General features: G+C 39.0%; 1 protein-coding gene across 2 annotated transcripts in view; it reads right to left on the bottom strand.

Moving 5' to 3' along the window:
* DNAJC1 (DnaJ heat shock protein family (Hsp40) member C1) overlaps nucleotides 1-15,726 on the bottom strand; it is a 449,390-nt gene that overhangs the window by 336,529 nt on the left and 97,135 nt on the right. For both annotated transcript variants that reach the window (XM_059183955.1, XM_059183954.1), the window contains one exon: nucleotides 11,508-11,629. The gene's annotated coding sequence lies outside the window, so the exon portion shown is untranslated. The remainder of the gene's footprint in view (nucleotides 1-11,507; nucleotides 11,630-15,726) is intronic.

Genomic DNA, 15,726 nt, shown 5'->3' with positions numbered 1-15,726 from the left:
GTTCTACCAAGGATCGAAAAAGGCATGGAAGATATTAGAGAAACTCTCCCTGGAGGAATAAAAACCCTTTGTGGAGAAATAAAAGAACTAAAATCTAACCAAGTTGAAATTAAAAAAAGCTATTAATGAGGTGCAATAAAAAATGGAGGCTCATACTGCTAGGATAAATGAGGCAGAAGAAAGAATTAGTGATACAGAAGACCAAATGACAGAAAATAAAAAAGCTGAGCAAAAGAGGGACAAAGAGCTACTGGACCATAAGGGGAGAATTCAAGAGATAAGTGACACCATAAGACGAAACAACATTAGAATAATTGGGATTCCAGAAGAAGAAGAAAGAGAGAGGGGCAGCAGAAGGTGTATTGGAGAGAATTTCCCTAATATGGCAAAGGGAACAAGCATCAAAATCCAGGAGGTACAGAGAACCCCCCCTGAAAATCAACAAGAATAGGTCCACAACCCGTCACCTAATAGCAAAATGTACAAGTCTTCGTGACAAAGAGAAAATCCTGAAAGCAGCCCAGGAAAAGAAGTCTGTAACATACAATGCTAAAAACATTAGATTGGCAGCACACTTATCCACAGAGACCTGGCAGGCCAGAAAGAACTGGCATGATATATTCAGAGCATTAAATGAGAAAAACATGCAGCCAAGAATACTATATGCAGCTAGGCTATCATTGAAAATAGAAGGAGAGATAAAAAGCTTCCAGGACAAACAAAAACTGAAAGAATTTGCAAACACCAAACCAGCTCTACAGGAAATATTGAAAGGGGTCCTCTAAGCAAAGAGAGAGCCTAAAAGTAGTTGATCAGGAAGGAACAGAGACAATATACAGTAATAGTCGCCTTACAGGCAATACAATGGCACTAAATTCATATCTCTCAATAGTTACCCTGAAAGTTAATGGGCTAAATGTGCCAATCAAAAGACAAAGGGTATCAGAATGGAAAAAAAACAAAACCCATCAATATTTTGCCTACAAGAAACTCATTTTAGACCTGAAGACACCTCCAGATTTAAAGTGAGGGGGTGGAAAAGAATTTACCATGCTAATGGACATCAGAAGAAAGCTGGGGTGGCAATCCTTATATCAGACCAATTAGATTTTAAGCCAAAGACTATAATAAGAGATGAGGAAGGATACTATATCATACTCAAAGGGTCTGTCCAACAAGAAGATCTAACAATTTTAAATATCTATGCCCCTGGGATAGTGGGAGCAGCCAACTACATAAACCAATTAATAACAAAATCGAAGAAACACATAGATAATAATACAATAATGGTAGGGGACTTTAACACTTCCCTCATGGAAATGGACAGATCATCCAAGCAAAAGATCAACAAGAAAATAAAGGCCTTAAATGACACACTGGATCAGATGGACATCACAGATATATTAAGAACATTCCATCCCAAAGCAAGAGAGTATACATTCTTCTCTAGTGCACATGGAACATTCTTCAGAATAGATCACATCCTGGGTCATAAATCAGATCTCAACCAGTATCAGAAGACTGGAATCATGCCCTGCATATTTTCAGACCACAATGCTCTGAAGCTAGAACTCAATCACAAGAGGAAATTTGGAAAGAACACAAATACATGGAGACTAAACAGCATCCTTCTAAAGGAAGAATGCGTCAACCATGAAATTAAAGAAGAATTGAAAAAATTCATGGAAACAAATGATAATGAAAACACAACAGTTCAAAATCTGTGGGACAGAGCAAAGGCAGTCCTGAGAAGAAAATATATAGCAGTACAAACCTTTCTGAGGAAACAAGAAAGGTCTCAAGTACACAACCTAACCCTACACCTAAAGGAGCTGGAGAAAGACAAGAAAGAAAGCCTAAACCCAGCAGGAGAAGAGAAATCATAAAGATCAGAGCAGAAATCAATGAAATAGAGACCTAAAGAATAGTAGAACAAATCAACAAAACTAGGAGCTAGTTCTTTGAAAGAATTAATAAGAATGATAAACCCCTGGCCAGATTTATCAAAAAGGAAAGAGAAAGGACCCAAATAAGTAAAATCATGAATGAAACAAGAGAGATCACAACCAACACCAAAGAAACACAAACAATTATAAGAACATACTATGAGCAACTCTACGCAAACAAATTTGACAATCTGGAAGAAATGGATGCATTCTGAGAGACATATAAACTACCACAACTGAACCAGGAAGAAATAGAAAACCTGAACAGACTCATAACCAGTAAGGAGATTGAAACAGTCATCAAAAATCTCCAAACAAACAAAATCCCAGGGCCAGATGGTTTCCCAGGAGAATTCTACCAAATATTTAAAGAAGAACTAATTCTATTCTCCTGAAACTGTTCCAAAAAATAGAAATGGAAGGAAAACTTCCAAACTCATTTTATGAGGCCAGCATCACCTTGATCCCAAAACCAGACAAAGATCCCATCAGAAAAGAGAGTTATAGACAATATCCTTAATGAACACAGATGCGAAAATTCCCACCAAAATACTAGCCAATAGGATTCAACAGTACATTAAAAGGATTATTCACCACGACCAAGTGGGATTTATTCCAGGGCTGCAAGTTTGGTTCAACATCTGCAAATCAATCCATGTGATACAACACATTAATAAAAGAAACAAGAACCATACAATACTCTCAATAGATGCTGAAAAAGCATTTGACAAAGTACAGCATCCCTTCCTGATCAAAACTGTACACTCAAAAGTGTAGGGATAGAGGGCACATACCTCAATATTATCAAAGCCATCTATGAAAAACCTACCGCAAATATCATTCTCAATGGAGAAAAAACTGAAAGCTTTTCTGCCAAGGTCAGGAACACGGCAGGGATGTCCATTATCACCACTGCTATTCGACATAGTACTAGAGGTTCTAGCCTCAGCAATCAGACAACAAAAGGAAATTAAAGGCATCCAAATCGGCAAAGAAGAAGTCAAATTATCACTCTTCGCAGATGATATGATACTATATGTGGAAAACCCAAAAGACTCCACTCCAAAACTGCTAGAACTTATACAGGAATTCAGTAAAGTGTCAGGATAGAAAATCAATGCACAGAAATCAGTTGCATTTCTCTACACCAACAAGAAGACAGAAGAAAGAGAAATTAAGGAGTCAATCCCATTTACAATTGCATCCAAAACTATAAGATACCTAGGAATAAACCTAACCAAAGAGGCTAAGAATCTATACTCAGAAAACTATAAAGTACTCATGAAAGAAATTGAGGAAGACACAAAGGAATGGAAAAATGTTCCATGCTCCTGGATCGGAAGCACAAATATTGTGAAAATGTTTATGCTACCTAAAGCAATTTACACATTTAATGCAATCCCTATAAAAATCCCACCTTTTTTTTCCCAAAGAAATGGAACAAATAATTCTAAAACTTATATGGAACCAGAAAAGACCTCGAATAGCCAAAGGGATATTGAAAAAGAAAGCCAAAGTTGGTGGCATCACAATTCCAGACTTCAAGCTCTATTACAAAGCTGTTATAATCAAGACAGCATGGTACAGGCACAAAAACAGACACATAGATCAATGGAACAGAATAGAGAGCCCAGAAATAGACCCTCAACTCTATGGTCAACTAATCTTCGACAAAGCAGGAAAGAATGTCCAATGGAAAAAAGACAGCCTCTTCAATAAATGGTGTTGGGAAAATTGGATGGCCACATGCAGAAAAATGAAATTGAACCATTTCTTTACACCACACACGAAAATAGACTGAAAATGGATGAGGGACCTCAATGTGCGAAAGGAATCCATCAAAATCCTTGAGGAGAACATAGGCAGCAACCTCTTCGACCTCAGCCGCAGCAACATCGTCAAAGACAAGGGAAGCAAGGACAAAAATGAACTATTGGGATTTCATCAAGATCAAAATATTTTGTACAGCAAAGGAAACAGTTAACAAAACCAAAAGACGACTGACAGAATGGGAGAAGATACTTGCAAACGACATATCAGATAAAGGGCTAGTGTCCAAAATCTATAAAGAACTTAGCAAATTCAACACCCAAAGAACAAATAACCCAATCAAGAAATGGGCAGAAGACATGAACAGACATTTCTGCAAAGAAGACATCCAGATGGCCAACAGACACATGAAAAAGTGCTCCACATCACTCGGCATCAGGGAAATACAAATCAAAACCACAATGAGATGTCACCTCATATCAGTCAGAATGACTAAAATTAACAAGTCAGGAAATGACAGATGCTGGCGAGGATGCAGAGAAAGGGGAACCCTTCTACACTGTTGGTGGGAATGAAAGCTGGTGCAACCACTCTGGAAAACAGTGTGGAGGTTCCTCAAAAAGGTGAAAATAGAACTACCCTATGACCCAGCAATTGCACTACTGGGTATTTACCCTAAAGATACAAACGTAGTGATCCAAAGGGGCACATGCACCCGAATGTTTATAGCAGCAATGTCGACAATAGCCAAACTATGGAAAGAACCTAGATGTCCATCAACAGATGAATGGATAAAGAAGATGTGGATAAAGAAGATTCCATACAATGGAATACTATGCAGCCATCAAAAGAAATGAAATCTTGCCATTTGCAATGACGTGGATGGAATTAGAGGATACCATGCTTAGTGAAATAAGTCAATTGGAGAAAAACAACCATCATATGATCTCCCTGATATCAGGAAGTGGAGATGCAACATGGGGGGTTAGGGGGGTAGGAGAAGAATAAATGAAACAAGATGGGATCGGGAGGGAGACAAACCATAAGTGACTCTTAATCTCACAAAACAAACTAAGGGCTGCCAGCGGGACAGGGGTAGGGAGAAGGTGGTGGGGTTATGGGGACATTGGGGAGGGTATGTGCTATGGTGAGTGCTGTGAAGTGTGTAAACCTGGCAATTCACAGACCTGTACCCCTGGGGATAAAAATACATTATATGTTTATAAAAAAATAAAAATTAAAAAAATAATAAAAATCATGCCCCCAAAAAACACAAAAAATTTTAAAAACCTAAACCACGAAGAAATAGAAAATCTGAACAGACCAATATTACCAAGGGAATTGAATCAGGAATCAAAAACCTCCCAATAAACAAAAGTCCAGGACCAGACAGCTTCACTGTGAATTCTAACATTCAAAGAAGAATTAATATCAATTCTTTTCAAACACTTCCAAAAAACAGAAGAGGAAGGAACACTCCCAAACTCATTTTATGAGGCCAGCATTACCCTCATACCAATACCCGAGAAGGACACCACAAGAAAGGAAAATTATAGACCAATATCCTTGATGAACATAGATGCAAAAATCCTCCAAAAAAATTAACAAAGAGAATTCAACACTACATTAAAATATCATATACCACAACCAAGTGGGATTTATTCCAAGAAGCAAAGACTGTGCAACATTTGCAAATCAATTAATGTGATACACTATAGTAACAAAATGATTGATAAAAAAGAACCATACAATTGTCTCCATAGATGCAGATACAGCGCTTGACAAAATTCACCCTCCATTTATGATAAAACTTAACAAAATGGGTATAGAGAGAACATACCTCCACATAATAAAGGCCATACATAACAAACCTGCAGCTAAAATCATACTCAATAGTGAAAAGTTGAAAACTTTTCCTTTAAGATCAGGAACAAGACAAGAATGCCCACTCCTGCCACTTGTATTCATCGAGTACTGGAAGTCCTAACCAGAGCCATTAAGCAACATCAAGGAATTAAAGCCTTCCAAATTGGTAAGTGAGAAGTAAAACTGTTAATATTTGCAGATCACATATTATATACTGAAAACCCTAAAGACTCTACTAAAAAAAACCATTAAGAGCTAATAAATTCAGTTCAAAATCTGTTGCATTTCTATATACTAATCTATATAATAAGAAGAAAGAGAAATTAAGAAAATAGTCCCATTTGCAGCTGCATCAAAAAGAATAAAATGCCTAAGAATATATTTAACCAAGGATGTGAAAGACCTTCACACTGAAAACTGTATCACATTAATGAAAGAAATCAAAGACGCAAGTCAATAGAAAGATATTTCATGTTCAAATATCATTAAAATGTTCATACTACTCAAAGCAATCTATAGATTCGATGCAATCCCTATCAAAATTCCAATGGCATTTTTCACAGAACTAGAACAAACAATCCTAAAAATTTGTACGAAACTGCAAGACCCAAATGGCCAAAGTAATCTTAAGAATAAAGAGAACAAAGTTGGAGAACATCACGCTCTTTGATTTCAAACTTTATTACAAAGCTATAGTAATCAAAATAGTATGGTATTGCCATCAAAACAGACCCATAAATCAGTGGAACAGAAAACAGAATAGAGAACCCAGAAAAAACCCATATGTAGAGGGTCAATTAACTTACAATAAAGGAGCCAAGATTATATACGGGGAAAAAGAGAGTCTCTTTAATAACTAGTTGTGGGAAAACTGGAAAGCCATGTGAAAAAGGATGAATCTGGACCACTATTAAAAGACCATACACAAAAATTAACTCAAAACAGATTAAAGACTTGGACATAAGACCTGAAACCATTAAACTCACAGAAGAAAAATAGGTGGTGGTGATGGGAGGGGCTGGGTGGCTCAGTCATTAAGTGTCTGCCTTGGGCTGGGGTCATGATCCCAGAGTCCTGGGACTGAGCCCCATGATGGGCTCCCTGTTCTGCAGGGAGCCTGCTTCTCCCTCTCCCACTCCCCCTGCTAGCATTCCCTCTCTTGCTGTCTCTCTCTCTCTCTGTGTCAAATAAATAAATAAAATCTTAAAAAAAAAGAAAAAGAAAAAGAAAACTGGTGATAAGCTTCTAGACATTGCTCTTGATGATAATTTTTTGGACCTGATACCAAAAACAAAGGCAACTAAAGCAAAAATGAAGAAATGGGAGCACATCATACTAAAAAGCTTCTGCACAGCAAGGAAACAATAAAATAAAAAGAACACTTGCTGAATGGGAGTAAATATTTACAAATCACAAATCTGATAAGGGGTTAATATCCAAAATGTATAAGGAACTGATTCAACTCCATTCCAAAAAAAGAATCTGATTAAAAAATGGGCAGAGATTCTGAATAGACATTTTTCCAAAGAAAATATATGGATGGCGAACAGACACATGAAAAGATGCTTAGCATTACTTATCACCAGGAAAATCAGAACCACAATAAGATATCCTCTCGCACTTGTTAGAATAGCTGTTATCCAAAAGATATAACAAGTGTTGATGAGGATAAGGAGAAAGGGGGACCCTTGTGTTCTATTGTGGGGGAGTATAAACTGGTGCAACCACTATAGAAAACAGCGTGAAGTTTCCTCAAAACATTGAAACTAGAACTACCTTATGATCTAGCAACTCTACTTCCAAGTATTTAGACAAGGAAAATGGAAACACTAATTCAAAAATATATTCATTGCAGCACTTTTTATAATAGCTAAGCTATGGAAACAACCCAACTGTTCAGCAATAGATGACTGAAGAAAATGTGATACACACACACACACACACACACAGGAATACGACTCAGCCATAAATAAGAATGAAATCTTGCCATTTGCAACAACATGGATGGACTTTGTGGGCATTATCCTAAGTGAAATAAGTCAGAGAAAGACAAATATTCTCTCACTTATATGTAGAATTAAAAATAGAAACAACAGAAAACCAAGCTCAAAGATAGAACAAATTGATGGTCGCCAAAGTTGGGAGCAAAGGGAGGGTCAAATGGGCAAAGATACAAATTTCCAGTTATAAAATAAATAAGTTAAGCCATAAAGGTGTACTATACAGAATGGTGACTATATTTAATGACAATGTATTACATTTGAAAATTGCTAAGAGTAGATCTTAAAAGTTCTCATCAGATAAAAGGTATTTTGTAACTATGTATGGTCATGTTTACTATACTTACTGTCATGATCATTTTGCCATGATATACAAATATCAAATAATTATGCTGCACATCTGAAAGTAATATAACGTTAATAGTCCAATTATACCTCAATCAAAAAATTATAGTCAAATCTGCTAGTCTTTTAATTTATGATTTGAAATAATATTTTTATAATAGCCCAAGATTATAAAATTGTCATCTTAGTTTTCTTTCAGCACTTTCTCATTTTACTTTCTAAGTTTACACTGTAGTCCCAATCTGACCTGGAATTCCTGACATAAACTCTAGATAGCACATCTGATTGCTCACTTAACACATCCACTTTGGTTTCTGACTGGCATCTCACAGCTGTCATGGTTAAATCAGAGATTTTTGTATTCCCCTCCACCGATCTGCTTTTCCCTAGTCTTCCTGGCCTTAGTAGATGGCACTGCAATTTCTCCAGTTGCTCAAACCACAAGCCCATCCATAACTGTGCAGTCCTCTCTTTATCTCACTTCCAGCATCTAATTTATCAGCAATGTCTCTCAACTCTACCTTCAAACCATATCCCAAATCCATCCATTGTCCTAGTTGCACTGATACCACCCTAAGCCTAAGGGAGTAGCATCTTTTTTTTCCTGGACTGCAGTGACAATCTGGTCACGGAGATCATTGCTTCTACTCCCTCCATCCCCACACACATAACTGATTCTCTATGTAGCAGCCAAGGAGATTTAAAACAGAAGACCAAGTTATATAACTCCCTTGTTTAAAATTATACCATCACTGAAGACACAAGATCTACAGCCTTTACCATAGATTTCAGGGCTCCATGTTACCAATGCCTGTTAGACTCCAGTCCTTCCTCTGCCCCTGGTTCCAGTGTTCTCCAAATAGCTCCTCTAGAGCCTTTTGCTATTTCTTCTTCCTAGACTTAACTTCTCTCAAATCTTCAAATGGCTGGTGGCTTCTTTTCAATTCAGATCCCAGCAAAGATGCTGCCTTCTCAGCAAGGCTTTCCCTGAGCCTATATAAAGTTCTTTCCGTCATTTTCTTCCCCTTTCCAAGTTTTGTTATATCACAGTACGCACCTTCACCCCCTTTTGTATACTGGTCAGAGTATAAACCAAATGAAAAGATTCCAGCACCCAAGCCCCCAGTCAGAGTTTTAAATACAGGCCGCCGCAATGGGACTGGTGCCTTGGAAGGTTCACTCAGGCTGTAAAGGGGAAGGCAGATCTCAGCAGGATGGAAGCAAAAGCAAGCGGAGCTGGAGGGTGGTGGAGGGAGGCAAGGAGGCCAATGGTGAGCTTGCAGCTCTCAAGGTCAAGCTCTGTGTCTTACAGTTAAGTCAGTTCAGGTACTCCCCATCGAGGTCTAATTTAACCTCTTAGAACAGTGCTTAGAAAGAGCCAACTGCTTCATCCCGTGGAACTGTGACCAATGGGAAAGGTGGTAGCAGAGTTAACAAGACCCACCAGGGAGGAAACCCTGTATTTCCTCTGTGTGTGTTTTTGGGGTGTGTGTGTGTGTTTTAAGTCTCAAACTTAGAAGGGGGGAAAAAAACACCCATAAATATATTCTCTCCTGAATTTCCTGGCTGCCCTTAGTCAGCTCTCAGCAAGAGAGGCCAAGTTCTCCTAACCTCTGTGAGGAAGGCCAATAGGCTGACAGCTGGATATGAATATTTACATTCTGTTATCACGTCTGCTGAGGAACCCCAGGCCTAAAAAGCTAAACTGAATTATTCTCGTTTTATCTCTCTACTGCTGGGTTCTGAAAAAAAACACTTCTTCTTTTGAAAGCACAGGGTTTGGTTCTCTTTTTTTAAAGGCCAATATAATTTTCTTTCCCTAAAATATCATAAAGACTTCTCACCCCAAACGTTAACCCTTCCCTAGCTCAGTTGGCACTCAGTGTATCTGAAGTGCAAACTGACTGACATGACTTGTTATAAGCCAACATTAAAACAATCTGCCATTTGCAAGACACATCTCCAACACTTGGGCAGACAACAAGGAAAACAGACTTTAAGTGACCACTGACATGACTCAGCTGTGAGCAACAGCAAAGGAAAAACATGTAAAGGGCCTTGGAGGCCCCTTCTGGGACTTAGATTTTATTGAAAAGGAACTACCAAATGAAACATTAGGAGAGTCGGCTGGCCACTCGGGGTAGAGGCAGTGCTCTACACACATCCCACAAATCACAGGAAGGTTGCCAGCTACACACTGTCATTGGGAAAACAAAACCAAAAAACCCCACAAAACCCTCCATAACCAATAAGCTTGGCAAGATATTACACATGGTACCCAACGTCAGATCGTGAAAATAGTTTAGCTTTCTTTCTCCAGGGTCATACTTTCTCTTTTCTTTATTTTCCTTTTCTTCTCCCATTGTAATCTTTGTGAGATGCACAGATGCAGTCTGGAACAATCTGGATTTATTTAGAGTGTCTATTTTCTGTACTATAAATGGGTTGGTTTACATGGGGTCAATGATTAGCAGGTAGCTCTGTGAAAGGATTTCTTTCTCTTGCAAATAATGTAAACATCCAGCTGTCTGTTTACAAATGTGAAGATGGAAGAAAACATCTTTGATCTTTTGGTCTGGCCTTTTAATTCATTTCTTTGTTGCACATGCAGTATCTTTTCAAGCATGTTGACCCCCTGTTCACCCTCCCTTAGCCTCATGTTCAAGTTTCCCACAACCACCCACCAAGATCTGAGTGGAACTTGTCCAGAGTCTGGTCTGCAGGGTGTGTGGCAGTTTCCCCCTCACACGTTGCAATAACAGCCAACAAGGGGACATGACTGTGCATGGACCTATAGCCACAAAGTCATTCTTAAAAGGAAGTGGCCAAAAAAAGTTCTCAAATTGTCACTTGTTGGCAAGCAGGTACAAGAGCTTCGTTAACACCAATGCAGAATTAAGAAAAAGGCTCAATGTTTCGAACCGTGCATTGGGGTTTTTCTTTACCAGCAGCCGGGAAGTTTGAATGAATTGATGGGAATGGTTGCCATGTTCTGAATTTGACAGCAATGAACCGCATGCTGCATCTTAAACTTGGCATGTTGTGGAACATTTGGGGGAGGTTATTTTTGTGTTTTGTTTTTGTTTTTTTACAGCTCAGCACTGGAACCCCTCTGTGAGGAATTCCCTTCTTACAACCATTGTAAGGAAAACTTTTCTGAGAAGTCTCCAGTCTCATCTTCTCAGTCTCCTTTGAGGTTGGGGCAGATGTGTGGCCTGCACTTGACCAACAAAGTCACCCTGATGAGAATCAAGTACTAACAATATAACGGCAGGGTGGCCCATCCGGCAGTTGGGGACAGTAGCTTAGGTCTTGCAGTGTCAGGGGCGGGGGGTGGACATTGAGGGCACAGAAGGGGAGCTGCACTGCAGGGACACAGGTAAATCTCCGCCATTCCCAGCAATCCTACAGGCTTTCCAGTATCATCTCCACACATTTAAAAAATCAGCCAGGGTCATCCTTCTGTTGCTTATGAAGGACCAGCGAAATAGAGCACTCTGCACAGGTCAGTGGTCCAATTCTGGCATCTTCCTAAGAAGGACATCTTGGCAAAAACCGCATGGGGACTTCGAGGCCTTACCTTAGCTCAGGTCTCCTCTTCATCACCAGTATTGTGCTCCTGTCTTCAAAGGCAACTTGACTCTTCTCTCAATTCTTTATGGGTGTGTGCCAATTTTCATTCCAATGAATGAGATTTTCATTCTGGTGAAACAACAGGAAATAAACACCAGTGTTCACAGTTAACTTTGATTCCCTTCAAGATGATGAGAGCAGATTTGCAAGGATATTTAAGAGATGGGTTCTTGATGCACAAACTGTTTGATTTCATTTCTCCTGATAATATATATGCTTCTATATAACATACATATATGTTATTTATAAGGTATATATATATTCATATAGAGAGTGTTTACTGGCTTTTTAAGGGCAACTCTGAAGTGGCCCCCTCTTTTCTCAACAGCTAATTTTATTATAATAAAGACTTTTCGAGAACAGCACTCTAAGCACGATGTATTTATTTTTAAAAGGTAACACTAACAACAAAAAGCTGAAAACAAAGGGGTTAGATTGCTGTGGTACTCATACTGCTAGTAAGTGGATGAGCCAGAGGCTGAGAAGAACTTAATTATGGCTCCCAACCTGCCCTAGACTCATCAATGGATTCTGCACTACATGTGCCTCATGGCTCCTTTTTTTAGTGCGAGGAAAGCCTTTTGTTACCAGGCAGGTACAGATGCATTCAGCATGAGTTACGCCCTTGAACCATCTAGAGAAGGGAGCAAGCATTTGCTTTGTTGGATTGCAAGATCAAGCTCTCTAAATATGACCTCTATCTTCAGTGGTGTTTTACTCTATTTCTCAAAATATAATTCTTTGAGTGGGAGATTTAATAAGGTAACAATGTCACTTTCCAGCAAAATCTCCAAAAAAGATTTCTCAGAGTCCCTGGGGTATTTCCCAAGAGCTTCTCCCCATGGCTGAGTAGCCCTCATATGACTTCTGTCATTCCTCTTTCTTCTTTATTCACTTCTGCTTTTCCTGTGCCTTTCCATCGAAGGTGCTGTTTCTGCCTGTCCTGGCGCTGCTAGCTGGGCCCAGTGACACGGGTGTGCCCCCTTCCTTTCCATTTTCCAGATTCTTCACATAGAAAAGATTCCACTGGGAACATTTTTAAATGACAACAATAAAAACTAGATGGAAAATTCTATTTATACCCTTTAGATTAAACTAAAATGTGCTATTTATGGTTTTTTTTAACTCTTAAGTACTTAGACTTGTTTTGACTCTCAGAAATGAAGTGCAACCCTTTCTGGTCCAGTGAATAAATTCTATCCACTTTGATAAGTTTCTCTTTCCTCTCTGAAGGTCACTGGATTTTTATAAGTCAGTATACTCATCTGGGATCTGTTTTGAGGTATGTGAGTAGATACCAATTACTTCACAAAGGCAAGCAGAACAGACACTACAATTACTGTGGGCTTTGTGTTTTCTCTCAGATATAATGAGTTCTTTATGTATTAAGTAAGCTGTTCATTCTTTGCCAGATTATGGCAAAAGTTTTTTTTTCCCCAATATGTTTATTTTGAGCATTTTAACTTTTTTCTTTCTTGGCACTCATGTTAATTTAAATTAAGTATTTTGCATGAATCACTGTGTGATGTTTGATACAACAATTTCTCACTATCTTCACATCTATCATCCAACTGTGGCTGTGGCCATCTCTTACCTGGACTACGTCGACAGCTCCTCACTAGGCCGCCTGCTTCCCCTCTTGCCCCTTACCGTTCATTCTCCAGCAGTCAGAAGAAGCCCGTTAGGACAAAAGTGTGGTCATGACAGTCTTCCCCAAAAATCACCTGGATGGCTCAGTCAATTAAATGTCTGCTTGCCAGCTCAGGTTATGATTCTGGGGTCCTGGAATCGAGCCCCAAGTCAGGCTCCCTGCTCAGCGGGAAGCCTGCTTCTCCCTCTTCCTCTGGCCCTCCCCAGTGTTTATGCTTTTACTCTCTCTCTCAAATGAATGCATTTTTTTTTAAATCAATTAAAAAAATCTTTTTAAAAAATCTTAGGAAAAGGCTCCCCTCCTATCACCTTCCTCTCACCAAGCTTATAAGACCCTAAATGATCTATTGATTTGTTGATCAGTTGAGTCCCCGGCTGCCTTCCCCACCTCAGTTGACCTCCCTGACCTCAACCACTTTGCTTCTTCCCCAAACCCCAACCCCCGTCCTGCCACACCAGCCTCCGTACTATTGCTCCGACCTTGCACACATGCCCCTACCTAGGAATCTTGGCACTCTCTATCCCCTCTACTCGAAATCTCTTTCCTAGATATTATCATCTCAATCCCTTGCTCTCTTTAAGTCTCTGCCTGTGTTTTGATGTCCTTCTTTCTGACTTTGTCCATCTTCCGATTGTTTCCAAGCTCAGGTGAGGGAGAAGTAAGGGTGTATTAGCTGGCCCCTCAAACTCCAAGGGCGTCTTATAGCTGATGTTGTTATTCTCAATGGAAGCTTTTGAAAAGTTTTGCTTCCTGAATTTACAAGAATCTAACTGGTTTTGATATTTTTTTAATATAATTTTTTATTTTTTATAAACATATATTTTTATCCCCAGGGGTACAGGTCTATGAATCACCAGGTTTACACACTTCACAGCACTGGTTTTGATATTTTGATCTTGTACTGAGGAAGGTTGGTGAGCACCCACATTAGTTCTTGTAGTTAATCCATAGATTCTCTCCAAATGCCTTTGCTTTCACTCATGTCATCTGAGGCCAGTTTTGTTTTTTCTTTTCAAATCCTCTTTTCATTTAGTTCTCTTTAGGTCTTACTAGGACCTCTACAACAATATTGAATAGAAGCAGTGATAGCTTGCATCCTTGTCTTATTCCTAACTTTAAAGGGCATGCTTTGAAAATTTCCCATTAAACTTTATGTTTGCAGCAGGTTTTGCTAGACATCCTTTATCAGAATGGAAAGGTTCCCTTTTGTTGTATTTTTCCAAGAAAGACTTTTTTAAAAAAATATTTTCTTTATTTATTTAACAGAGAGAGAGGGGGCTCACAATCAGGCAGAGAGGCAGGCAGAGAGAGAGGGGGAAGCAGGCTTCCCGCTAAGCAGAAAGTCCAATGCGGGGCTCGATCCCAGGACCCTAGGATCATGACCTGAGCCAAAGGCAGAAGCTTAACCCAATGAGCCACTCAGGCACCTCCTGAGAAAGACTTTTAATCATAAATGCATACTGAAGAATAATGAAGACAGTCTTGCCCTATAAGATAATGATATATCTGTAACTCTGCCCTAAAGAGTTACAATAAAGACTATAGTACTAGCACCAGGGTAGATAGAACAAGAGCAGATTAAGAGTCTAGAAATAGATGCAAATCTATATAAAAGTCAGATGATTTATTCTGGTCATCTTTGTCTCTTTTTGTGACATTTTCCTTTTTCTCTGTTAAAATTCCCTTTTGACTATTTGTTATGGCTTCTCTTCCCAGTCACTGGGGCCATGTCTTCTCAGACCCTACTGAAGAAGCAATTTCCATTTTAATTCTCCAATAGGTTTTTTCAGAGATTTCTTTTATTCTATCAAATGGTGTTCATCATCATCATCGTTATCATGATTATTATTATTATATCTTATTCTGGAAAAAAATGTTTGAAGCTCAACTCTGCTGCTCGGAAGGTAAGGATATACAGTGTGTTCTTTCTATGTAAGCCTCAGTTTCCTTATCTGTAAAAAGGACAAGCAGAACTCTTACATCAGCATGTTCTTGGAAGGAATAAATACGTTACTGTGTATAACCTGCCTGGCATAGTATCTCACAGTGGGCAGCACTCCATATCGTTTTGCTTTAATAAATACAGTTGGGTTTGTTTTTCCTTATTCTTCTTCCATCATGGCAAGTCCTAGTTAAACCTGATGAGGTGTGTGCGTCGTCTTGCTCTCATGTGTGATGCTGAATTCTCTTTCCGGGTCTGCAATGAGATAGTAGGCTGGGGAGCACTGCATCCCATCTAGTTTCCAGATTCTAGTAGTCTTTCACACAGTTGTCCTCTGATATGTTGAACTGACATCTTCTGCCATGATGCCTGGTTCACTTATCCTCTGAACCAAAGTTGTACATAAAAAGCTAACACTCATTCTCTATTATAAGGTTATTCAATCCCATCCTTTGGCATTTTATTCATAGAGAATATAGTCCTAAAAGATAATATCTATGAAAGTATAGGCTTATACCTGAAGAATGTCAGCTCATGGTGATGATGATAATGATGGACAATGGTGATGGCAAT

This window comes from Mustela lutreola, chromosome 8 (genome assembly GCF_030435805.1).
Source record: "Mustela lutreola isolate mMusLut2 chromosome 8, mMusLut2.pri, whole genome shotgun sequence".
NCBI lineage: Eukaryota > Metazoa > Chordata > Mammalia > Carnivora > Mustelidae > Mustela > Mustela lutreola.
This window is presented reverse-complemented; position numbering and strand designations above follow the sequence as displayed.